The sequence below is a fragment of the Chiloscyllium punctatum genome, chromosome 34, assembly GCF_047496795.1.
Source record: "Chiloscyllium punctatum isolate Juve2018m chromosome 34, sChiPun1.3, whole genome shotgun sequence".
In the NCBI taxonomy this organism is placed as follows: domain Eukaryota; kingdom Metazoa; phylum Chordata; class Chondrichthyes; order Orectolobiformes; family Hemiscylliidae; genus Chiloscyllium; species Chiloscyllium punctatum.
This window is the reverse complement of record NC_092772.1, coordinates 33,018,112-33,044,767: the sequence shown is the minus strand read 5'-3', so window position 1 is coordinate 33,044,767 and position 26,656 is coordinate 33,018,112. Positions and strand designations below refer to the sequence as shown.

Here is a 26,656-nt window from a genome sequence, read left to right as displayed (position 1 = left end):
TGGACTCCCAAGGATTGCAAAGATGATTCTGGATAGGAGAGAAGGTAACAGGGTAGTTGTTATGGGGTCTTTGACTTTCCAAATATTGACTGGAAACGCTATAATTCAAGTACCTAAGATGGGTCAGTTTTTGTCCAATGTGTGCAGGTTGGTTTTCTGACACAGTATGTAGACAGGCCAACAAGGAGCGAGGCTATATTGGATTTTGTACTGGGTAATGAACTTGGCCTGGTGTTGGATTTGGAGGTCGGTGACTACTTTGGTGATCGTAACCACAATTCAGTTAAGTTTACTTGAGTGATGGAAAGGGACAGACGCATACTGCAGGCAAGAGTTAGAGCTGGGGGAAAGGCAATTATGATGCGTTTAGATAAGATTTAGGATGCATAGGATGGGGAAGGAAACTGCAGGGGATGGGCACAATTGAAATGCGATTATTCAAGGAACAGCTACTGCATGTCCTTGATAAGTCTGTACCTGTCAGGCAGGGAGGAAGTGGTTGAGCGCGGGAGCCGTGGTTCACTAAAGACGTTGAATCTCTTGTCAAGAGGAAGAAGAAAGCTTATATTAGGATTAGACGTGAGGGCTCAGTTAGGGCACTTGAGTGTTACTAGTTAGCCAGGAAGGACCTAAAGAGAGTGCGAAGAACAGCCAGGAAGAAACATGAGAAATCGTTGGTGGATAGGATCAAGGAAAATCCTAAAGCTTTCTACAGGTATATCAGGAATAAAAGGATGACTAGCGTAAGATTAGGGCCAATCAAGGATAGTAGTGGGAAGTTTGCGTGGAGTTTGAGGTGGGGGAAGTGCGAAATGAATATTCACACAGAAAAAGACAATGTTGATGAAGAGAATACTGAGATATAGGCTAGTAGACTAGACAGGATTGAGGATCATAAGGAGGAGGTGTTAGCAATTCTCGAAAGTGTGAAAATAGATAAGTCCCCTGGGCTGGATGGGATTTATCCTAAGATTCTCTGGGAAGTAGGGAGGAGATTGTGGAGCCTTTGGCTTTGATCTTTATGTCGTCATTGTTTCCAGGAAAATGCCAGAAGACTGCAGGATAACAAATGTTGTTCCCTTGTTCAAGAAGGGGAGTAGAGACAATCCTGGTAATTATAGACCAGTGAGCCTTACTTCAGTTGTGAGTGAAATGTTGGAAAGGGTTGTAATAGATAGGATTTATAATCATCTAGAAAGGAATAAGTTGATTAGGGACAATCAACACGGTTTTAGAACATAGAACATAGAAGAATACAGCGCAGTACAGGCCCTTCGGCCCTCGATGTTGCGCCGATCAAAGCCCACCTAACCTACACTAACCCACTATCCTCCATATACCTATCCAATGCCCGCTTAAATACCCATAAAGAGGGAGAGTCCACTACTGCTACTGGCAGGGCATTCCATGAACTTACGACTCGCTGAGTGAAGAACCTACCCCTAACATCAGTCCTATATCTACCCCCCCTTAATTTAAAGCTATGCCCCCTTGTAATAGCTGACTCCATACGTGGAAAAAGGTTCTCACTGTCAACCCTATCTAACCCCCTAATCATCTTGTACACCTCTATCAAATCACCCCTAAACCTTCTTTTCTCCAATGAAAACAACCCCAAGTGCCTCAGCCTTTCCTCATACGATCTTCCTACCATACCAGGCAACATCCTGGTAAACCTCCTCTGCACCCGTTCCAGTGCCTCCACATCCTTCCTATAGTATGGCGACCAAAACTGCACACAATATTCCAGATGCGGCCGCACCAGAGTCTTATACAACTGCAGCATGACCTCAGGACTCCGGAACTCAATTCCTCTACCAATAAAAGCCAGTACGCCATATGCCTTCTTCACCGCACTATTTACCTGGGTGGCAACTTTCAGAGATCTGTGTACATGGACACCAAGATCCCTCTGCTCTTCCACACTACCAAGTATCCGACCATTAGCCCAGTAATCCATCTTTTTGTTACTCTTACCAAAGTGAATCACTTCACACTTAGCTACATTGAACTCCATTTGCCACCTTTCTGCCCAGCTCTGCAGCTTCTCTATATCCCGCTGTAACCTGCCATATCCTTCCTCACTGTCTACAACTCCTCCGACTTTCGTATCATCCGCAAACTTGCTCACCCAACCTTCTAACCCTTCCTCCAGGTCATTTATAAAAATGACAAACAGCAATGGTCCCAAAACAGATCCTTGCGGAACACCGCTAGTGACGGCACTCCAAGATGAACCTTTGCCATCAACTACTACCCTCTGTCTTCTTCCAGAGAGCCAATTCCTAATCCAAACCTCCAACTCACCCTCAATGCCATATCTCTGTATTTTCTGCAGTAGCCTACCATGGGGGACCTTATCAAACGCCTTACTAAAATCCATATATACCACATCTACCGCTTTCCCCTCATCTACCTCCTTAGTCACCTTCTCAAAGAATTCAATAAGGTTTGTGAGGCACGACCTGCCCTTCACAAAACCATGCTGACTATCCTTGATCACATCATTCTTATCCAGATGTGCATAAATCCTATCCCTTACAATTCTCTCTAAGACTTTGCCCACAACAGAAGTGAGACTCACTGGCCTATAGTTACTAGGATTATCCCTACTCCCCTTCTTGAACAAGGGAACCACGTTTGCTAGCCTCCAGTCCTCTGGCACTACTCCTGTCGACAAAGAGGACACAAAAATCAAGGCCAATGGCTCTGCAATCTCCTCCCTTGCTTCCCAGAGAATCCTAGGATAAATGCCATCAGGCCCAGGGGACTTATCTATTTTCACCCTTGCCAGAATTTCCAACACCTCTTCTCTACATATCTCAAAGCCATCCATTCTACTTATTCGTGCCTCAGTATTCATATCGACAACAATGTGAAGGGTAGTCGTGTCTCACTAACCTTATTGAGTTCTTTGAGAAGGTGACCAGACAGGTGGATGAGGGTAAAGTGGTTGATGTGGTATATATGGATTTCAGTAAGGTGTTTGATAAGATTCCCCGCGGTAGGCTACTGCACAAACTACGGAGGCATGGGATTGAGGGTGATTTAGTGGTTTGGATCAGAAATCGGCTGGCTGAAAGGTGATGGTTGATGAGAAATGTTCATCCTGGAGTTCAGTTACTAGTGGTGTACCACAAGGATCTGTTTTGGGGCCACAGTCGTTTGTCATTTTTATGAATGACTTGGACGAGGACATAGAAGGATGGGTTAGTAAAGTTGCAGGTGACACTAAAGTCAGTGGCGTTGTGGATAGTGCGGAAGGATGTTGCACGTTATAGAAGGACATAGATAAGCTGCAGAGCTGGGCTGAGAGGTGGCAAATGGAGTTTAATGAGGAAAAGTGTGAGGTGATTCATTTTGAAAGGAGTAACAGGAATACAGAGTAGTGTAGATACATAGATCCCTGAAAGTTGTCACCCAGGTTGATAGGGGTGTTAAGAAGGCATACGGTATGTTAGCTTTTATTGGTAGAGGGATTGAGTTTCAGATCCATGAGGTCATGCTGCAGCTGGACAAAATTCTGGTGTGGCTGCATTTGGAGTATTGCATACAGTTCTGGTCGCCATATTATAGGAAGGATGTAGAAGCACTGGAAAAGATTCAGAAGAGATTTACTAGGATGTTGCCTGGCATGGAGGGAAGGTCTTGTGAGGAAGGGCTGAGGGGCTTGAGACTGTTTTCATTCGAAGAAGAAGGGTAAGAGATGACTTAACAGAGGTAAGAAAATGATCAGAGGGTTAGATAGGATGGACGGTGAGAGCCTTTTTCCTCAGATGGTGATGGCTAGCACAAGGGGACATAGCTTTAAACTGAGGGGTGATAGATGTAGGACAGGTATCAGAGGTAGTTCCTTCACTCAGAGAGTAGTAAGGGTTTGGAATGTCCTGCCTGCAACAGTAGTAGGCCCAACAACTTTAAATGGTCATTGGATAAATATATGGATGATAATGGAATAATGTCGGTTAGATGGGCTTCAGATTAGTTTCTCAGGTTGGCGCAACATCGAGGGCTGAAGGGCCTGTCCTGTGCTGTATTGTTCCATGTTCTAACTTGGGTGGCAACTCTGAGGGATCTATGGAGGTGCAACCAGAGATCCCTCTGTCCCTCCACACTGCCAAGAATCCTTCCTTTAACCCTGTAATCTGCATTCAAATTCAACCTTCTGAAATGAACCACTTCACACTTTTCCAGGTTGAATTCCATCTGTCACTTCTCAGCCCAGCTCTATATCCTGTCAATAGCTCGTTGCAACCTACAACAGCCCTCCACACTATCCACAACTCCCATCAACCTTTCTGTCATCAGCAAACTTACTAACCCACCCTTCCACTTCCTTATCCAAGTCATTTATAAAAATCGCAAAGAGTAGGGGTCCCAGAATAGATCCCCGTGGAACACCACTGGTCACTGAGCTCCAGGCTGAATACTTCCCATCTACTACCTCCCTCTGCCTTCTATGGGCCAGCCAATTCAGTACCCAGACAGCCAAATTCCCCTGAATCCATGCCTCCTTACTTTCAGGATGAGCCTACCGTGCAGAACCTAATCAAACGCCTGGCTAAAATCCATGTACACCATATCCACTGCTCTAACTTCATCAATGTGTTTTGTCACATCCTCAAACAATTCATTAAGGTTTGTGAGGCATCACCTGCCCCTTACAAAGGCATGCTTACTATCTCTAGTCAAACGATGCTTTTCCAAATAATCATAAACCATACATCTCAGAATGTAAGACTGACTGGTCTGTAACTCCCAGGGTTATCCCTATTCCTTTTCTTGAACAAGGGAACAACATTTGCCACCCTACAATCGTCTGGTATTACTCCATTGAGGACGCAAAGATCATCGCCAAAGACAAAACGACAAGATCCCTCTCACTGGTGAATACTGAAGCAAAGTATTCATTAAGGACCTCCCCTACTTTCTCCGACTCCAGGCACAAGTTCCCTCTACTATTCCTGATCAGCTTGACCCTCACTCTGGCCATCCTCTTGTTCCTCATGTAAGTGTAGAACACCTTGGGGTTTTCCTTAATCCTACCCACCAAGGCTTTTTCATGCCCCCTTCCAGCTCTCCTAAGGCTATTCTTAGTTCCTTCCTGGCTACCTTGTAACCCTCTAGAGCCTCAGTGGGACAAACCTGTCCAGCACTGTCAGCAAGTGCTTCCGAAACAACTTTCACATTTCTGTTGTACATTTTCCTGAGAATATCTGCTCCCAATTTATGCTCCATGGTTCTTGCCTAATAGCATTGTAATTCCCCCTCCCAATTAAATACTTTCCCATACCATCTGCTCCTATCCCTCTCCATAACTATAATTGTGATCACTATCACTGAAATGCCCTCCCACCGAGAGATCTCACACTTGGCCTGGTTTGTTGCTAAGCACCAACCCCAATATGGTCTCCCCTCTAGTCAGTCTATCCACATATTGAGTCAGGAATCCACCCTGCACAGACCTGACAAAATCTGTTCCAGCCAAACTATTTGCCCTAAGGGGGTTCCAATCAATATTAGGTGAGTTGAAGTCACCCATGACAACAACTCTCTCACTTCTGCACCTTTTCAAAACCTGTCTCCCTTTCTGCTCCTCTATGTCTCTGTTGCTATTGAGGGGTATATAGAAAACTCCCAAAATGGTGACTGCTTCTTTCCTGCTTCTGACTTCCACCCATACTGAGTACACAAACCCTCCTTGACGATCTCCCTTTCTGATACTATCCGTGATCAGGACGCCCCCACCTCTTTACCTCCCTCCTTATTTCTTTCGAAATATCCAAACCCCAGAACATCCAACACCCATTCCTGCCACTGTGATTTCCAAGTCTCTGTAATGGTCACAACATCACCACAGTTCCAAGTACTGATCCATGCTCCAAGTTCATCACCCTTATTCCTGACACTTCTTGCATTAAAATAGACACCCTTCAACCCATCACACTGACTGCAAATTTGTCCTATCAACTGTCTATCCATCCTCACAGACTCTCTGCGCACTGTATCTGCCTGTTCTCCAGCTACCCCACCCTTTGATCTGTAACTCCAGTTCCCATCCCCCTGCCTTACTAGATTAAACCCTCCTGAAGAGCTCTAGCAAACCTCCCGCCCAGGATATTGGTGCCCCCTCCAGTTCAGGTACAACCCATCCTCCTTGTACAAGTCCCACCTTCCCCAGAAGGTATCCCAATGATCCACATATCTGAAGCCCTCCCTCCTACACTAGCACTGCAGCCACGTGTTCAGCTGCACTCGCTCTCTGTTCCCAGCCTCACTAGCCTGTGGCACCGGTAGCAATCCTGACATTACTATGCTGCTTGTCCTTCCTTTTAGCTTCCAACCTAACTCCCTATGTTCACTTTGCAGGTCCTCCTCCCTTTCCCTACCCATGTCATTGGTCCCAATGTGTATCACAACATGTGGCTGCTCTCCCTTCCCCTTAAGAATCCTGTAGACTCGATCTGAGACATCCCTGACCCTGGCATCCAGGAGGCAACATACCACCCGGGAGTCTCGTTTGCGACCACAGAATCTCCTGTCTGTTCCTCTAACTATTGAATCTCCAACACTATCGTTCTCCTATTCTCCCCCTCTTTCTTTCTGAGCCACAGAGCCAGGCTCAGTGTCTGAGATCTGGCTGCTGTGGCTTTCCCTTGGTACGGCTCCCCACCACCTCCCCCACCCTCAACAGTATCCAAACCTGTATACTTATTATTGAGGGGAACAGCCACAGGGGATCCCTGCATTGTCTGCCTATTCCCTTTCTCCCTCCTGATGGTCACCCAGTTACCTTTATCCTGCAAAGGTATGACTGTCTCCCTATAACCCCTCTCTATCACCCCCTCAGTCTTCCGAATGATCTGAAGCTTCATTTAGTATGGTCTGGAGGGATACCTGAGACCAAGTAGAATGAAGGAACTGGTGACAGATATATTAATGAAGGGTAACTTGGCTCGAATTAAAAATATGGGGAGCTGTATTCAGTGGGCTGATTGTTTTATGGAGTGTAGGTAAAAACAATGAGTGCAGATGCTGGAAACCAGATTCTAGATTAGAGTAGTGCTGGAAAAGCACAGCAGTTCAGGCAGCATCTGAGGAGCAGGAAAATCAACATTTCGGGTAAAAGCCCTTCATCAGGAATAGAGCTGTTTTACGGAGTGTGTCTAATTGAAACAGAGATCTCACATAAATATGTTAGGTATGGTCTCTGTTGGAATTACACTGTAATGTTGGGAGAAGAGGATGGTTCGATCTCTAACCATATCCCAATCTCTATTTGAGCTATTAGACAGTACCAGAGTATCAAGTACACATTTCTATTTTTAATAAGCTTTAAACTTACAGATAAACATGTAGTTCTTGAACAAATGTCAGAAGCACTAAATAAAAACTCCTGCATAGAATTTCTTTCATCAGCATTTGTAGCACAGACAGGACAAATGGGAGTAGGAAATTTATCCCTTTGAGCCTGTAATGGTATTTAACTTGATCTCATCCTTGTCACAGCTCCACTTTCCTGCCTGATCCCCTTAGCCCTATATCCTGTTTGTCATCAGAAGCATATCTGATCCTTTCTTGAATGTGTTGATTGATGCTGCCTCCACTGCACCCCAGGGCATCAATGTGGACTTCAACAGTTTCCTCATTTCCCCTTCCCCCACCTCATCCCTCGTTCTAAACTTCCAGCTCAGTAACTGTCCCCATGACTTGTCCAGACTGGTCCGACCTGCCTATCTTCTTTTCCACCTATCCACTCCACCCTCTCCTCCTTGACCTATCACCTTCATCCCCTCCCCCACTCACCCATTGTACTCTATGCTACTTTCTCCCCACCCCCACCCTCCTCTAGCTTATCTCTCCACGCTTCAGGCTCACTGCCTTTATTCCTGATGAAGGGCTTTTGCCCAAAACGTCAATTTCGAAGCTACTTGGATGCTGCCTGAACTGCTGTGCTCTTCCAGCACCACTAATCCAGAATCCACTGCATACTGGATTAGTGGTGCTGGAAGAGCACAGCAGTTCAGGCAGCATCCAACGAGCAGCGAAATCAACGTTTCGGGCAAAAGCCCTTCATCAGGAATAAAGGCAGTGAGCCTGAAGCGTGGAGAGATAAGCTAGAGGAGGGTGGGGGTGGGGAGAGAGTAGCATAGAGTACAATGGGTGAGTGGGGGAGGGGATGAAGGTGATAGGTCAAGGAGGAGAGGGTGGAGTGGATAGGTGGAAAAGGAGATAGGCAGGTAGGACAAGTCAAGGAGACAGTAACTGAGCTGGAAGTTTGAAACTAGGATGAGGTGGGGGAAGGGGAAATGAGGAAGCTGTTGAAGTCCACATTGATGCCCTGGGGTTGAAGTGTTCCGAGGCGGAAGATGAGGCGTTCTGGGCCAGTGAGTTCCACAGATCCACAACCCTCTAGTTCCCACTCTATTTGAAACCTACCCTTCCTCACTCGATGTATATGTGCTGTTGTTTGAAACTGTCCCACAAGGGGGAAGCATCTGTTCAACATCCACTTTCTCAATCCCCTTTAGCATTTATATACCTCAATCAGATCTCCCCTTCATTCTCCTGAACTTCAGTGAGTTCAAGCCCAAGCTCTTTGTAAAACAGCCCCTTCATCCCTGGAATCAATCTTGTGAACTTCCCCTGAACCGCCTCTAATACAACCACATACTTTGTCAAGTAAGGAGACCAGAACTGGACACAATACTCCAAGTGTAGTCTCACCAACGCCTTATATAGTTGTAACAACATTTTTATAATTGGCCTACAACAGTAAATGGAAGACGCAACATTAACAAATTGGCGATACTGTCTAGTTCCAGGTTGCAAACCTCAGTATTAAATGAGAATTGAACCTAATAGAAAAAGCGGACAGAAAAGCCATTAATAATTTTGAGAAGAAAAGAGAATTTGCAATTTATATGAAGTGAACAATGCCCAGAAATGCCCAGATTGTCGTCAGTTGATCTTTCAGTTCAGTTTAAAATATCACTATGTCACGGACACTGTAATAAAGTATTGAAACCATGGAACATGAAATGGAGGATTTGGAGGAAGAAGATGGAGATCAAAGATTAGTCATAAGGAAGTGTTCCAGTAAAGAAATTAGAGAAGTGTTTCTGACAACAGGGGTGCCATAATTTAGAAGACAGAAAGTCAATTGTATTAGAATCATAGAAAGGTACAGCACGGCAACAGACCCTTCGGTCCAACTTGTCCATGCTGACCATGTATCTCAACCTAATCTAGTCCCATTTGCCAGCACCCGGCCCATATCCCTCCGAACGCTTCCTATTCATATACCCATCCATATCCAATTTAAATGCTGTAATTCATAACACAGGCAATTCGTCTATCTTCTAAAAGATTAAACCTTTTATTCAATGTTACAGGAGTCCTGGCCAATAACAAGTCTGCCCTCAGCAAGTAATGGCCATAGAGTTAGCAAAATGATTTTATCGATCAATAATAATGCAAAGTGAAGGTAAGAAAAAGACTGTGGATAAGTTAATGGAACTGTGGATGGAATCATACAATCTCTACAGTGTGGAAACAGCTCCTTCAGCCCAACAAGCCCACACCAATCTTCCACAGAGTAACCCCCCATTCTCGTACCCTAACTAATGCACCTAACCTACATATCCTGAACACTATGGGCAATTTAGCAGGGCCAATTCACCTAGCCTGCACATCTTTGGGCTGTGGGAGGAAACCGGAGCACCCGGAGGAAACCCACGCAGACACGGGGAGAATGTGCAAACTCCACACAGAGAGTCACCCGAGGGTGGAATTGAACCCAGATCTCTGGCGCTGTGAGGCAGCAGTGCTAACCACTGTGCCACCGTGCTGCCCATTTGATCGGAAATCAGGCAGAATGAATCACGTGTCACTTCCCATCAGCAATCTTAAGCTTTGAGCGGAGTCTGGCTACGCAAAATCCCAAGGTGGAAGATATTATTCCAGCAAACAAAATATTGAAAAAGATTTAAGGTGGAGCATCACGTTTTGAAATTTTCATCTTTAGGAGATGCCAAGAACGCGAAACTTAAGTGATGCTCCTTTTGCAAATCTCAATGGGTTGCCAATGGCAGGAGGGTGCATAATTTCTTTTGACAGAAAGGGAAATAAATGCTGCCCTTTGGCTTGGAAAGTGGAAAGGATGAGAAGAGTGAGAAAACGTGCCCCAGCCGCAGAAACTCCCACTCTAATGTTTTTGCGTTCTATGTTCTTTTGCGAAGGCATTGTGAAAACATGGAAAGGAAAAGATATCCTGCAGCAACATCCGTTGAGTGCCATGTCAATAATAAGTCACTATGGGATAACATGCACTCAATAGAATATATAAATGAAAAAGACTGGAGGAGCAATAATGCAGGATTAAAACAGATAGAGGAGATCTCCAAAACGTGAGGGTAGCAAAAGTCACCTATTTGATTGTTTCACAAAGAAACCAGCAACTTTTATACTCAACATACTGGGGAAAGGACCAATGTGTAAAGAAAAAGAAAAGGGAAGATAATCTGCATGCCATGATGTATGTCTTTACTTTCTTTCACAATGATCTGAAAGGAAAATGAGGAACCTACTTCCATATAGTATAGTCTAAAGGAATGCCGGAGACCAAAATGAATGAGGGCAGAGTGATGGATATGTTAATGAAGAGTTAATTTGGTTTCAATTGATTATTGAAATATAGAGGCACAACAACAAAAAAAAGGAGCAGGAGGAGGAGGCCAGTCAAACCGACTCTGCCATTTAACATGATCACGGCTGATCATCTAATTCAGGCTTGTTCCCACTTTCTCCCCACAACCTTCTATACTTTTATCCCCAAGAATGAGGAGATGTAACCAGTAGACGTGGTGAGTTTATTTATATTCATGCATGAATGGTGGCTGGCTGGGCTGGCATTTACTGTCCATTTCTTGTTGCCTTTTATATACCTCAGTGGCTCACTACAGCCAATTCAGAAGGCAACGAAGAGTCAATTCAGGATCTGGAGTCATGTTTGGCCAGATCAATGGCAGCTTCTTTTCCTAAAAGGGCATAAAATGAATCAAGTGGGTTGTTTTCAAATGACACTTGATGGTGGATTCATGGCCATCATTAAACTTGGCATCCAGACATTTGTTGAAATCAAATTCGGCTGAGGTTGCCAGACTAGCGACAGGCCCACTTTTTCCACATTGTGGGCTGTGGTTAACTGAACTGAAGCCCCCGGGTCAAATTAGAAACATGGTTTTGGTTTGAGTCCATTACACACCGTCTCTACAGTCAAAATCGCCTTATCGTCTTTCTCCCTCAACGTATACACCACTGCGTTCGCTCCATATAGTCAGCTGCGATATATAGTCTACCAAACTACATTTTCTGTACTGTATATTATATTTACATGTTTCTCGATCCCCTTCCTTCCCATATACAAATGCAAACACACATACACCCCCCATCACTCCCTTTCTTATTCCTTTATTCCCTTTATATCTTTTGACTCACTCAATGCCGACTCCCCACTTCCGATTATCCCACTCTCTCTCTTTTACATTCATCTCTCAGTCCCCCTCCTTCCTTCCTTCCTCCCCTCACTGTTCCCCTCCTCCCTCCCTCCCTTCCATCCTTCCGCCCCTCACTCTCTCTGTCCCCTTCCTCCCTCCCCCCCCTCACTCTGTCCCCTTCCTTCCTTCTCCCCTCACTCACTCTCACTGTCCCCTTCCTTCCTTCCTTCCTCCCTCACTCACCCTCTCTGTCCCCTTCCTTCCTTCCCCCCTCACTCACTCTCTCTGTCCCCTTCCTTTCTTCCCCCCTCACTCACCCTCTCTGTCCCTTTCCTTCCCCCCTCACTCACCCTCACTGTCCCCTTCCTTCCTCCCTCACTCACCCTCACTGTCCCCTTCCTTCCCCCCCCTCACTCACTCTCACTGTCCTCTTCCTTCCCCCCTCACTCACCCTCACTGTCCCCTTCCTTCCCCCCCCTCACTCACTCTCACTGTCCCCTTCCTTCCTTCCCCCCTCACCCACCCTCACTGTCCCCTTCCTTCCTTCCCCCCTCACTCACCCTCACTGCCCCTTCCTTCCCCCCTCACTCACTCTCTCTGTCCCCTTCCTTCCTTCCCCCCTCACTCACCCTCACTGTCCCCTTCCTTCCCCCCTCACTCACCCTCACTGTCCCCTTCCTTCCCCCCTCACTCACTCTCACTGTCCCCTTCCTTCCTTCCTTCCTTCCCCCCTCACCCACCCTCACTGTCCCCTTCCTTCCTCCCCCCCTCACTCACCCTCACTGTCCCCTTACTTCCTTCCCCCCTCACTCACCCTCACTGTCCCCTTCCTTCCTTCCCCCCTCACTCACCCTCACTGTCCCCTTCCTTCCTTCCTTCCCCCCTCACTAACTCTCTGACCCCTTCCTTCCTTCCCCCCTCACTCACCCTCACTGTCCCCTTCCTTCCTTCCTTCCCCCCTCACTCACCCTCACTGTCCCCTTCCTTCCTTCCTTCCCCCCTCACTCACCCTCACTGTCCCCTTCCTTCCTTCCCCCCTCACTCACTCTCTGACCCCTTCCTTCCTTCCCCCCTCACTCACCCTCACTGTCCCCTTCCTTCCTTCCCCCCTCACTCACCCTCACTGTCCCCTTCCTTCCTTCCTTCCCCCCTCACTCACTCTCTGACCCCTTCCTTCCTTCCCCCCTCACTCACCCTCTCTGTCCCCTTCCTTCCTTCCTTCTCCCCTCACTCACTCTCTCTGTCCCCTTCCTTCCTTCCTTCCCCCCTCACTCACCCTCTCTGTCCCCTTCCTTCCTTCCTTCCCCCCTCACCCACCCTCACTGTCCCCTTCCTTCCTTCCCCCCTCACTCACCCTCACTGTCCCCTTCCTTCTTTCCCCCCTCACTCACCCTCACTGTCCCCTTCCTTCCTTCCCCCCCTCACTCACTCACTCTCTGACCCCTTCCTTCCTTCCTTCTCCCCTCACTCACACTCTCTGTCCCCTTCCTTCCTTCTCCCCTCACCCACCCTCACTGTCCCCTTCCTTCCTTCCCCCCTCACTCACTCTGTCCCCTTCCTTCCTTCCTTCCCTCCTCACTCACTCCATCCCCTTCCTTCCTTCCCCCCTCACTCACTCCGTCCCCTTCCTTCCTTCCCCCCTCACTCACTCCGTCCCCTTCCTTCCTTCCTTCCCCCCTCACTCACTCTGTCCCCTTCCTTCCTTCCCCCTCACTTACTCCATCCCCTTCCTTCCTTCCCCCCTCACTCACACTCTCTGTCCCCTTCCTTCCTTCCTTCCTTCCTTCCTTCTCCCCTCACCCACCCTCACTGTCCCCTTCCTTCCTTCCCCCCTCACTCACTCCGTCCCCTTCCTTCCTTCCTTCCCCCCTCACTCACTCTGTCCCCTTCCTTCCTTCCCCCCTCACTCACTCCGTCCCCTTTCTTCCTTCCCCCTTCACTCACTCCGTCCCCTTCCTTCCTTCCTTCCCTCCTCACTCACTCCGTCCCCTTCCTTCCTTCCTTCCCCCCTCACTCACTCCGTCCCCTTCCTTCCTTCCTTCCTTCCCCCTTCCTTCCTTCCCCCCTCACTCACTCCGTCCCCTTCCTTCCCCCTCACTCACTCCGTCCCCTTCCTTCCTTCCTTCCCCCCTCACTCACTCCGTCCCCTTCCTTCCTTCCTTCCCCCCTCACTCACTCTGTCCCCTTCCTTCCTTCCTTCCCCCCTCACTCACTCCGTCCCCTTCCTTCTCCCCCCTCACTGTTACCTTCCTTTCTTCCTTCTCCCCTCACTCACTCTCTCTGTCCCCTTCCTTCCTTCCTTCTCCCCTCACTCACTCTCTCTGTCCCCTTCCTTCCTTCCCCCCTCACTCACTCCGTCCCCTTCCTTCCTTCCTTCCCCGCTCACTCACTCCGTCCCCTTCCTTCCTTCCCCCCTCACTCACTCTGTCCCCTTCCTTCCTTCCCCCCTCACTCACTCCCTCCCCTTCCTTCCTTCCCCCCTCACTCACTCCATCCCCTTCCTTCCTTCCCCCCTCACTCACTCCATCCCCTTCCTTCCTTCCTTCCCCCCTCACTCACTCCGTCCCCTTCCTTCCTTCGTTCCCCCCTCACTCACTCCGTCCCCTTCCTTCCTTCCTCCCCCCCTCACTCACTCCGTCCCCTTCCTTCCTTCCTTCCTCCCCCCCTCACTCACTCCGTCCCCTTCCTTCCTTCCTTCCTTTCCCCCTCACTCACTCCGTCCCCTTCCTTCCTTCCTTCCCCCCTCACTCAGTCCCCTTCCTTCCTTCCTTCCCCCCTCACTCACTCCATCCCCTTCCTTCCTTCCCCCCTCACTCACTCCGTCCCCTCCCTTCCTTCCTTCCCCCCTCACTCACTCCGTCCCCTCCCTTCCTTCCTTCCCCCCTCACTCACTCCGTCCCCTTCCTTCCTTCCTTCCCCCCTCACTCACTCCGTCCCCTTCCTTCCTTCCCCCCTCACTCACTCCGTCTCCGTCCCCTTCCTTCCTTCCTTCCTTCCTTCCCCCCTCACTCACTCCGTCCCCTTCCTTCCTTCCTTCCCCCCTCACTCACTCCCTTTATCCGCTTCCTCCTCCCCCCTCACTGTTACCTTCCTTCCTTCCTTCTTCCCTCACTCACTCTCTCTGACCCCTTCCTTCCTTCCTTCCTTCTGTGGGATATAGGTGGATTAGTGTTACTTCTGCAATTCCATTTTACAAAGGAGGTGAACTCACACCAGTGGGTAATTGTTTTAGTCAAGAGCTGAGTCAACAAGAATGGAAACGATGTAGAGGAAATGTAGAATTGTTTTTGTATTAGCTAAAATTGTATGTCAGAATGAAATTAGATTAGATTAGATTAGATTATATAGATTAGATTACTTACAGTGTGGAAACAGGCCCTTCGGCCCAACAAGTCCACACCGCCCCGCCGAAGCGTAACCCACCCATACCCCTACATCTACATCTACATTTACCCCTTACCTAACACTATGGGCAATTTAGCATGGCCAATTCACCTGGCCTGCACATCTTTGGACTGTGGGAGGAAACCGGAGCACCCGGAGGAAACCCACGCAGACACGGGGAGAACGTGCAAACTCCACACAGTCACTCGCCTGAGGCGGGAATTGAACCCGGGTCTCAGGCGCTGTGAGGCAGCAGTGCTAACCACTGTGCCACCGTGCCGCCCACAATGAACCAATGTGCCAATGAACAATAGTAGGCACGGTGGGCAAATAGATAAGATGTTGTGAGAGGATGAAGTTAAGCTAGATACGCCTGTACAGACAGTAGGTATAAACATCTGCTTCCCACTTTTACGAAAACACAGGAACAAACCCCAATTAAAAGGGTCATAGGGATCAGAATGGCCTCGGGAAAGGCACAGATGAAGGGGGTAGATAATGATGAAGAAAGGATATGCCTAACAATGACTTATAGCAGGGCAAGGTCAAACGGCCTTGTGAGACCAGAAATAAGCATTTTATCACAGACAAGGCCGGATAAGGCAAGAGATAAACAGGAGTAATGGGGGCCGGTCTTAGGGAAGTGGACGATGTAAGCAGGGGAGGGAGTAGTGTAAAACAATAGACATCAAAACATATAAATATTATGTATGAATTGAACCTGGTGTGTATGTCCTCTGCCTTTTTAGACACTGGACATCACACCCACTTGCAAGTGTAAAATAAAGGACACTGTTGATTCAGATCTTGTCTCGGACTGGAATTATTGAAGTGTATGAGCTTTGTTTCTCACAATTGGGGGCTGTCCGGGATTTTCTTCCATCGCTGGGGGGAGTGGCTGGCCTTGGACACTGGGAAGACGCGTCCCGTTCCCCATTGAGGAGCGGTCTCGTGTCCTGGTTTGGTCTGCTCCCTTGGGCGACTGGTACGAATCCCACAAGAGAGACATCTGAATCAGACAGTGATAGGAGCTCGATAGACAATACGGCACAAAGGGGCCAGGCAACTCTGTGCACAGACCAAGGTAAGAAACCTGACTTTTAAGTATTGCCTTGGTGGCCGGGATTGAGTTTTAGTAGTTAATAAGGGACTAACGAAGGAACTCAATATGGGTTGTGCCGTGGGTAAGGAAAAAGCCTCCGGGAAAACAAAAGAAGGAAAAAGCAATGGAAATGGAGGCGGGGTCCCTTACAACATACCTCCAGAAAGTTCTTTGGGGAGGATGTTGTGGAATTAGCAAAATAATAATTGTACAGGGGAAAAAGATGATTAAATATTGTTGCTTCATTGGACTAAGGAATCCATTCTTCGTCCCGCCGTCTTCTGGCCAAAATTCAGGTCGGACAAAGACTGGGTTTGTAAATATCTGAATTTATTTGTCAATGAGAGAGAGTGAGAGAGAGAGAGAGAATGAAAAGAGCTGTACAGCTGGTAGAAAGTTTAACCCTTTGTGATTTGGTTTGAATGCACATTTGTTTGTTGGTGATTGAATGTTTGCGTTTTATTCCCTGGAGCTTGAGTTCCAGGACTGTTTTGAATCTGATTTTTATTATGGAAACTTACCATGATTTCTTTAAAGGTTAAGGATTCTATCGAGATTACGAAAAAAAAAGATAACTCCTGTTCTTCTTCCAGGTCATGACTGCCTTACTATCAGTTTCTAACTAATCTCTTTTATCTTTACGTAAAAGCGATTTATGGAGGACAGTTGAAGTTTCAGTTCAACATTAGATTGTAGTAAAAACAAGATCCTATGGTTAATATCTGTGACCTTGGATTCGGCCATTGTTCATGCATTAGAAGTTTTGTTTTAAACTTGAATAGACAAATTCTTTTAAGGCAGCTCTGATTATTTCACGACCTATAGTATTGTAATTGAGCAATGATTGGTCAGCACTACTTAAGAAAACTAATTTTGGATTTAAATTAAGGGACTAAAACTGGGTGATTACAGTGGATTTCAAAATTGAGAACTGTATGCATTTTACATTTTGAATATTAAATACTGAATAAATGAACGTAAATATATAAATATATTTACAAGTTTGGAACAGGCTTTAAAGTTAGTCAAGCATGAATTGATGAATTGGTGTTTGAAGTTATGGGGAGCTAGAAATATTGCAATATTTCTTTAAAAAAAGAAAAAGGGGAAGAACGTAATGATTTATCCCCTTCGGGAGGTACCAATAAGGGACAAAGAGATTGGGTTTGTAAGTGCCCCCCTCAGCAGTGGGGAGGTCAGAACATTTAAAAAAGAAATGAAGGTCCTGGTTGAGGATCCGGTGGGGCTGTCTGAACAAATTGATCAATTTTTGGGGCCCAGTCTGTATACCTGGGCTGAGTTAATGTCTATTTTGAAGATACTATTTACTGGGGAAGAAAGGGGACTTATATGGGGAGCAGCCATTAAAATATGGGACAGGGAACACCCCATTGGAGATGGGGATGCTGGACAGGGAGAAGTGAAGTTTCCCCTCAGAGACCCCCAGTGGGAAAATCAAAACCCGGAGCATAGAGAAGAAATGAGGGAATTGAAAGACCTGATTCTAAAAGGAATAAGAGAGGCAGTTCCGAAGTCACAGAATTTGACTAAAGTCTTTGAAGTTAGACAGGAGAAAGATGAGATTCCTTCAGCTTTTTTGCAGAGATTAAGAGACTCAATATTCTGGAATGAACCCTGAGGACCCAATGGCACAGGGTCTTTTGAAAGTACATTTTGTGACAAAGGCACGGCCAGACATACAGAGAAAGATACAGCAGATAGAAGGGTGGAGTGAAAAGCCATTAGATGAATTGTTAAGAGAGGCACAGAAAGTGTTTGTAAAGAGAGAGGATGAGAGACAGAAACAGAAGGTGAAAATGATGGTAGCTGCGGTTGATGAGGTAGTTAAGAAAAGAGTGGAACCAATAGTGACCAACCGGAGGGGCGGGTGGCAGCATGTAGGACAGAGAGGACAAGGGGGAGCGTTTGATAGAGGGTTCGAGTGACAGGGGCAGAGATGGAGGTCTCCACAGGCAGGATGCTATTATTGCGGAAAGATAGGGCACTTTAAGCGGGAATGTCCGGCTCTGAAAAGGGAAGAGAGGGCAATTCCGCTTATGAATTTTGATGAAGAATAGGGGTGTCAGGGGTTCCTGCCCTCGGGGGCCCACCAGGAACCCTTGATAAACCTGAAGGTGGGACCCTGTAGGGAAGAGGTAGTCTTCCTAGTAGATACGGGGGCAGCACAGTCATCGCTGAATTTTAAACCAAAGAAAGTAGAAATGTCGACACGGTCAATTTCTGTTTCCGGGGTAAAAAGGGGAAGGATTTACTGTTCCAGTATTTGAACCTATGATGATAGAAGGTCCTTAGGATAGGGTCACAGGGGAACTGTTGTATATCCCTGATATAGGAAGTAACTTACTAGGGAGAGACTTAATTATCCTCTTAGGACTGGAGATTGGAATTCAGGAAAAAGAATTAGTTGTACAAAGGCAATGTTGACAGAGGATATGGAGAGAGAGAGATAGACCCTATTGTATGGGCTAGGGAAGGGAATCGTGGAAAATTACAGATCCCCCCCCCTTGAAATAAATTTAAAAAGGAAAGGGGACGTTGTCTGTGAGTGACAATATCCCATTTCCATCAAAGGTAAACGAGGACTGCAGCCAGTAATTGAAGGATTGATTAGAGATGGACTGTTGGAGCCATGTATGTCTCCTTATAATACCCCAATACTACCAGTGCGGAAATCCGATGGAAATTATCGATTGGTGCAGGATTTGAGAACATTAAATCGAATAGTACAGATCAGGCACCCAGTGGTGCCAAACCCCTATACGTTATTAAGTAAGATCCCCCATGACCACAAATGGTTTAGTGTGATAGATTTAAAGGATGCCTTTTGGGCCTGTCCCTTGGCAGAGGAAAGTAGGAATTTGTTTACCTTTGAGTGGGAAGACCCTAAGACAGGACGAAAACAGCAATACCGATGGACTGTGCTTCCCCAGGGGTTTACGGAATCCCCGAATTTATTTGGACAGATGTTAGAACAAGTATTGGAGAAATTTAGCAGCCCCAAGGGGACTACCCTGTTGCAGTATGTAGACGACCTCTTAGTAACAGGAAAAAGAAGAGAAAGAGTAGTAGAAGCCACTAATAAATTATTGAATTTCCTGGGTCAGCAAGGACTGCGGGTATCTAAAAACAAACTACAATACGTGGAGCAAGTAGTGAAACACTTGGGACATTTAGTTAGTGAGGGAAAGCGAAAGATAAGCCCGGAACGGATAGAGGGAATAGTGGGAATGCCACTGCCCAGCACTAAAAGGGAGTTACGCAAATTTTTAGGTCTAACGGGTTATTGCAGATTGTGGATTGATTCCTATGCTCAGTAGACTAAGAAATTATATCTCAAACTATTAGAGGGGGAACCAAAATGTCTAAGTTGGGATGATGAGGAAAAAGAACTAGTTGAGAAACTCAAAAGAGATCTGATCCATGCCCCCGTGTTAGCCTTACCTTCTCTAGATAAACCTTTCCACCTCTTTGCTATCGTGGATAAGGGAGCGGCTTTGGGAGTATTGACCCAGAGGTGGGGAGGAATGAGACAACCAGTAGCATATCTTTCGAAGCTACTGGATCCAGTATCCCGGGGGTGGCCTGAGTGTGTGCGGGCTGTGGCTGCCACTGCACTGTTGGTGGAGGAAAGCAGAAAGCTTACATTTGGGGGAGCCCTAATAGTAAGCACTCCACACCAAGTGAGAACAATCCTAAACCAAAAAGCTGGGCGATGGTTGACAGACTCGCGGATTCTGAAATATGAGGCAATATTAATAGAAAAGGATGATCTAGTGTTGGTCACTGACAATTGTTTAAATCCAGCTGCATTTCTTTGGAAAGGGGAAGGAGACTCCTCAGAATCCAGGGCACGATTGCCTTGACATTATAGAATACCAAACTAAGGTCCGCATGGACCTTAGAGATGTTCCATTTCATGCAGGGGTTAGACTTTTTATAGACGGATCATCCCGGGTGATTGAAGGGAAAAGATATAATGGGTATGCAGTCGTAGACGGGACAAACAGTAGTGTGGTGGAGGCAGGACGGTTGCCAAATGGGTGATCAGCTCAGACTTGTGAACTCTATGCATTGGAAAGAGCCCTTAGAGCATTAGAGAATAAAGAGGGAACAGTATACACTGACTCTAAATATGCATTTGGTGTTGTGCACACTTTCGGCAAGATATGGCAGGAACGAGGGCTGATCAACAGCCGAGGGAAAGAATTAGTACATGAGGAATTGATTAAACGGGTCTTGGAGTCCCTATTACTTCCCCGAGAAATAGCAGTAGTCCATGTAAATGGTCATCAGAAAGGAAATGAACTAGAAGTTAGGGGGAATAGATTAGCCGATGAGGTGGCTAAGGAAGCAGCCCTGAACCCACAAGAAGTGGTGATTCATTCTCTAATACCTACTGTTCCAGGTCCTCGGGAAGCTCCTATATTTACTGAAAGTGAAGAAAAAGAATTGAGAGATTTAGGGGCTGTAAAAACAGCAGACGGGCATTGGAGGTTACCTGATGGAAGGGAAATGTTAAACAAAATGATGATGCGAGAGATTATGGCTGTCCTACACCAAGGCAGCCATTGGGGAGTACAAGCAATGTGTGATTTGGTTCTTAGGGAATATGGATGTAAAGGAATATATACAATTGCTAAACAAATATGTGAGGGATGTATCATATGCATAAAGGTAAATAAGAAAGTCTTGAGAAAACAGACCCCGGGAGGAAGAGACCCAGGATTGAGACCTTTCCAGAGTATACAAGTAGATTATACTGAACTCCCCAGGGTAGGGAGACTAAAATATATGTTGGTCATAGTAGATCATTTATCTGGTTGGGTTGAGGCATACCCCCTAGCTACCGCCACTGCGAGTGGAGTGTCTAAAACAATATTGGAGCACATAATTCCCCGATATGGGCTCGTGAACCATATAGATTCCGACCAAGGAACTCACTTTACCTCTAAAGTGTTACGGGGGGGTAATGAAAGGGTTGGGAATTTCCTGGGAGTTCCATACTCCATGGCAGCCGCCATCATCGGGAAGGGTTGAGAGAATGAACCAAACACTCAAACGACAGCTCTCTAAATTGATAATAGGAAACTAGACTCCCTTGGACCAAATGTTTACCTATAGCTCTCTTGCGAGTACGAACAGCCCCAAGGAAAGATTTGGGACTATCCCGCTATGAAATCTTATTTGGATTACCTTACTTGGGAACGAATGGAGAATTGCCAATTCCCAAAACTAAAGATTTGTTTTTAAAGAAGTACATACTGGGTTTGTCCTCCTCTTTGTCTTTCCTCAGGAAACAGGGTTTATTGGCACAGACTCCACCCCTTGAATTCACCGTTCATCCCATCCAGCCGGGCGATTGAATCTTAGTAAAATCATGGACAGAGACTAAATTGCAGCCGGACTGGGAAGGGCCGTACCAGGCTCTTTTGACTCCCGAAACGGCAATAAGGACAGCGGAGAAAGGCTGGACTCACTGCACTCGGATCAAAGGGCCAGTGGACCCTCCCGTGGAGAAAGAAGTCTGGACAGCCGAATCAACGCAAGATTCGCTGAAACTCAGACTAAAGAGACTTTGAGTAACTAATTATACAGTGGCGACGCGAGCGCGGGATTATTTCTGTAAGATTGTATATTAAGTCGTTTTGTGCTTCAGCATGATGTTTAGAATACTGGGAATGCTTAGAGTTATGATGCTAGCTCTCTTAGTATTGGCATTTTATCAAATATCATTTTCATATGTATTATTAACGGTTCCTGAATCTGATAACCCACAAGTAATAGATGCTGATGTATGCAGCTTAGTAAATTGTGAGGATGTAGATAATCAGGGACAGTACTGCAGCTTTGAGATACATCTTAAGTCCTGTGGGGATGGCCTTGGGGATGGTACTTAGTATAACGGTCTTGTCACAGTACAGCGGACCCCCTTCCGACTAGCTCGTGATTGTCCCGATAAAAAGTGTAACCCAATATACCCGACAATAAGGAAAACCATATGGCACGAAACAATCCTGGGTGGGGCACCTATGAGATACAATGAAATGAAATGTTTGGGATAGAAATGAAAGCAAATGGGAAGGATTTCTTGGGCTGTTGTTTCCGAATTAGTGTAGGACAGGGAAAACGGGTAGAACTACTGGGTAATAAGATACAATCTTTCACCCCTCCCGCTGATCCTAAAGTAGTAAAATTTATAGAGGTAAAGGACTTGAAACAGACCATTGAAATAGAAACTGGGTACGGGGATGCAAATGCCTGGGTTGAATGGGTAAAGTATACTGTGAAAAGTCTGAACAAAAGCAATTGCTATGCAGGTGCCTCCGGTCGGCCAGTGGCCCAGGTGGTTCCCTTTCCGCTCGGGTGGAAGGGAGACAGGAAGGGCATGAGATGTATGATAGCCCTGTATCAGGATGAGACTGCATGGAATGATAGGAACTGTACCTCCCTATCTCTGATGTTCCCTCCCTTGGAGAAGAAAGATGTAAAAGTTCCCCCCCTGTTTTCTGCCGCAGTTGGAAATCACACCTCGTGTGTGCGTAGACGAGGTACAAGTCGGTCGAAAGATTTGGGGGAGCTGAAACTATGTACAGAGATTAAGAATGTTACCGAAATGGAGAAGGGAGGGAACTACTCAGCACTAAAGGTTCCCGAGCAGATCTGTGGTGGGACTGTGGGGGCAAAATATAGAGACCCACCCTCCCTCCGGATTGGAGAGAGATATGTGCAATTGTACAATTGGCAATTCCATTTACCCTGGCATTTGAGAAGGAAAAGATAGGAGGGAAAAAGGGAAGGAGTAAGAGATTACTGTTAGACACTTCTTTCGATGACAGGATTTATCTTGATTCGGTAGGAGTCCCTAGGGGAGTACCGGATGAATTTAAGGCTCGTAACCAGATTGCAGCAGGCTTTGAGTCAGCTCTCTTTTGGTGGGTAACAATTAATAAAAATGTAGATTGGATAAATTACATTTTCTATAATCAACAGCGATTTATAAATTATACAAGAGATGCGGTTAAAGGAATATCAGAACAGCTTGATGCGACAAGTAGGATGGCATGGGAAAATAGAATAGCCCTTGATATGATTTTAGCAGAAAAAGGGGGCGTGTGTGTGATGTTAGGAGGAAGCTGTTGTACCTTTATTCCTAATAACACTGCGCCTGATGGTTCAATTACTCAGGCCTTAAGGGGATTGACTACCTTAGCAGAGGAACTGGCTGAGAATTCAGGAGTAGATACATCTCTCACAGGATGGCTGGAATCATGGTTTGGGAAATGGAAGGGGGTGGTGGTTTCTATCCTTACTTCCCTGATAGTAGTAGTCGGGGTATTAGTAGCCATTGGCTGCTGTATCATACCCTGTATACGAGGACTCACCCAAAGGTTGATTGAAACAGCCTTAATGAAAGAGATGCCCCTAAAAGGGAATCAGGCTGAAGGACTTTATCGACTAAATAATGAGGAGATGAGTGAGACCAAGATGGATGAAATCTCCGGGATGATGCTTGCGAATTTCGGGAGTGATGCTTAAAAACAAAATATTTGCAGAAGATAACAAATGGTAACTAAAAGAAAGAGGGGGAATTGTGGGATATAGGTGGATTAGTGTTACTTCTGCAATTCCATTTTACAAAGGAGGTGAACTCACACCAGTGGGTAATTGTTTTAGTCAAGAGCTGAGTCAACAAGAATGGAAACGATGTAGAGGAAATGTAGAATTGTTTTTGTATTAGCTAAAATTGTATGTCAGAATGAAATTAGATTAGATTAGATTAGATTATATAGATTAGATTACTTACAGTGTGGAAACAGGCCCTTCGGCCCAACAAGTCCACACCGCCCCGCCGAAGCGTAACCCACCCATACCCCTACATCTACATCTACATTTACCCCTTACCTAACACTATGGGCAATTTAGCATGGCCAATTCACCTGGCCTGCACATCTTTGGACTGTGGGAGGAAACCGGAGCACCCGGAGGAAACCCACGCAGACACGGGGAGAACGTGCAAACTCCACACACTCGCCTGAGGTGGGAATTGAACCCGGGTCTCAGGCGCTGTGAGGCAGCAGTGCTAACCACTGTGCCACTGTGCCGCCCACAATGAACCAATGTGCCAATGAACAATAGTAGGCACGGTGGGCAAATAGATAAGATGTTGTGAGAATTTGAAGTTAAGCTAGATACGCCTGTACAGACAGTAGGTATAAACATCTGCTTCCCACTTTTACGAAAACACAGGAACAAACCCCAATTAAAAGGGTCATAGGGATCAGAACGGCCTCGGGAAAGGCACAGATGGAGGGGGTAGATAATGATGAAGAAAGGATATGCCTAACAATGACCTATAGCAGGGTAAGGTCAAACAGCCTTGTGAGACCAGAAATAAGCATTTTATCACAGACAAGGCCGGATAAGGCAAGAGGCAAACAGGGGTAATGGGGGCCGGTCTTAGGGAAGTGGACGATGTAAGCAGGGGAGGGAGTAGTGTAAAACAATAGACATCAAAACATATAAATATTATGTATGAATTGAACCTGGTGTGTATGTCCTCTGCCTTTTTAGACACTGGACATCACACCCACTTGCAAGTGTAAAATAAATGACACTACTGATTCAGATCTTGTCTTGGACTGGAATTATTGAAGTGTGTGAGCTTTGTTTCTCACACTTCCTTCTCCCCTCACTCACTCTCTGTCCCCTTCCTTCCTTCCTTCCTTCTCCCCTCACTCACTCTGTCTGTCCCCTTCCTTCCTTCCTTCCTTCTCCCCTCACTCACTCTCTCTGTCCCCTTCCTTCCTTCCTTCTCCCCTCACTCACTCTCTCTGTCCCCTTCCTTCCTTCCTTCCTTCCTTCTCCCCTCACTCACTCTCTCTGTCCCCTTCCTTCCTTCCTTCTCCCCTCACTCACTCTCTCTGTCCCCTTCCTTCCTTCCTTCCTTCCTTCTCCCCTCACTCACTCTCTCTGTCCCCTTCCTTCCTTCCTTCCTTCTCCCCTCACTCACTCTCTCTGTCCCCTTCCTTCCTTCCTTCCTTCTCCCCTCACTCACTCTCTCTGTCCCCTTCCTTCCTTCCTTCTCCCCTCACTCACTCTCTCTGTCCCCTTCCTTCCTTCCTTCTCCCCTCACTCACTCTCTCTGTCCCCTTCCTTCCTTCCTTCTCCCCTCACTCACTCTCTCTGTCCCCTTCCTTCCTTCCTTCTCCCCTCACTCACTCTCTCTGTCCCCTTCCTTCCTTCCTTCCTTCCCCCCTCACTCACCCTCACTGTCCCCTTCCTTCCTTCTCCCCTCACTCACTCACTCCGTCCCCTTCCTTCCTTCCTTCCTTCTCCCCTCACTCACTCTCTCTGTCCCCTTCCTTCCTTCCTTCCCCCCTCACTCACTCTCTCTGTCCCCTTCCTTCCTTCCTTCCCCCCTCACTCACTCTCTCTGTCCCCTTCCTTCCTTCCTTCCCCCCTCACTCACTCTCTGTCCCCTCCCTTCCTTCCTTCCTTCCTTCTCCCCTCACTCACTCTCTCTGTCCCCTTCCTTCCTTCTCCCCTCACTCACCCTCACTGTCCCCTTCCTTCCTTCTCCCCTCACTCACTCACTCCGTCCCCTTCCTTCCTTCTCCCCTCACTCACTCTCTCTGTCCCCTTCCTTCCTTCCCCCCTCACTCACTCTCTCTGTCCCCTTCCTTCCTTCCTTCCTTCCCCCCTCACTCACTCTCTCTGTCCCCTTCCTTCTCCCCTCACTCACTCTCTCTGTCCCCTTCCTTCCTTCCTTCCTTCCCCCCTCACTCACCCTCACTGTCCCCTTCCTTCCTTCTCCCCTCACTCACTCACTCCGTCCCCTTCCTTCCTTCTTCCCTCACTCACTCTCTCTGTCCCCTTCCTTCCTTCTTCCCTCACTCACTCTCTCTGTCCCCTTCCTTCCTTCCTTCCCCCCTCACTCACTCTCTCTGTCCCCTTCCTTCCTTCCTTCCTTCCCCCCTCACTCACTCTCTCTGTCCCCTTCCTTCCTTCCTTCCTTCCCCCCTCACTCACTCTCTCTGTCCCCTTCCTTCCTTCCTTCCCCCCTCACTCACTCTCTCTGTCCCCTTCCTTCCTTCCTTCCTTCCCCCCTCACTCACTCTCTCTGTCCCCTTCCTTCCTTCCTTCCTTCCTTCCCCCCTCACTCACTCTCTCTGTCCCCTTCCTTCCTTCCTTCCTTCCTTCCCCCCTCACTCACTCTCTCTGTCCCCTTCCTTCCTTCTCCCCTCACTCACTCTCTCTGTCCCCTTCCTTCCTTCCCCCCTCACTCACACCGTCCCCTTCCTTCATTCCTCTCTCTCTGTCCCCTTCCTCCTTCTGTCTCTCTTTCCTTGCGCCTTCATTCTCTTCTTCTCTCTATCCCTTTCCTTCTCTCTCTCTCTCTCTCTCTAACGGTTTTAAGTCACTCACACTCTCTTTCCAGACGCTACATCCGGGTTCCTGAAACACGCTCCGCCATTCACCGCATACCCCGCCCACTCTGACCACGCCCCCGTGCTTACCCCGCCCACTCTGACCACGCCCCCGTGCTTACCCCGCCCACTCTGACCACGCCCCCGTGCTTACCCCGCCCACTCTGACCACGCCCCCGTGCTTACCCCGCCCACTCTTCCTACGCAATACCCCACAACGCCCC

At 47.2% G+C, this 26,656-nt stretch overlaps 1 protein-coding gene across 1 annotated transcript in view; it reads right to left on the bottom strand.

Annotated features, from left to right (window-relative positions):
• LOC140458786 (uncharacterized) overlaps positions 1–26,656 on the bottom strand; it is a 36,651-nt gene that overhangs the window by 9,300 nt on the left and 695 nt on the right. The window lies entirely within an intron of this gene.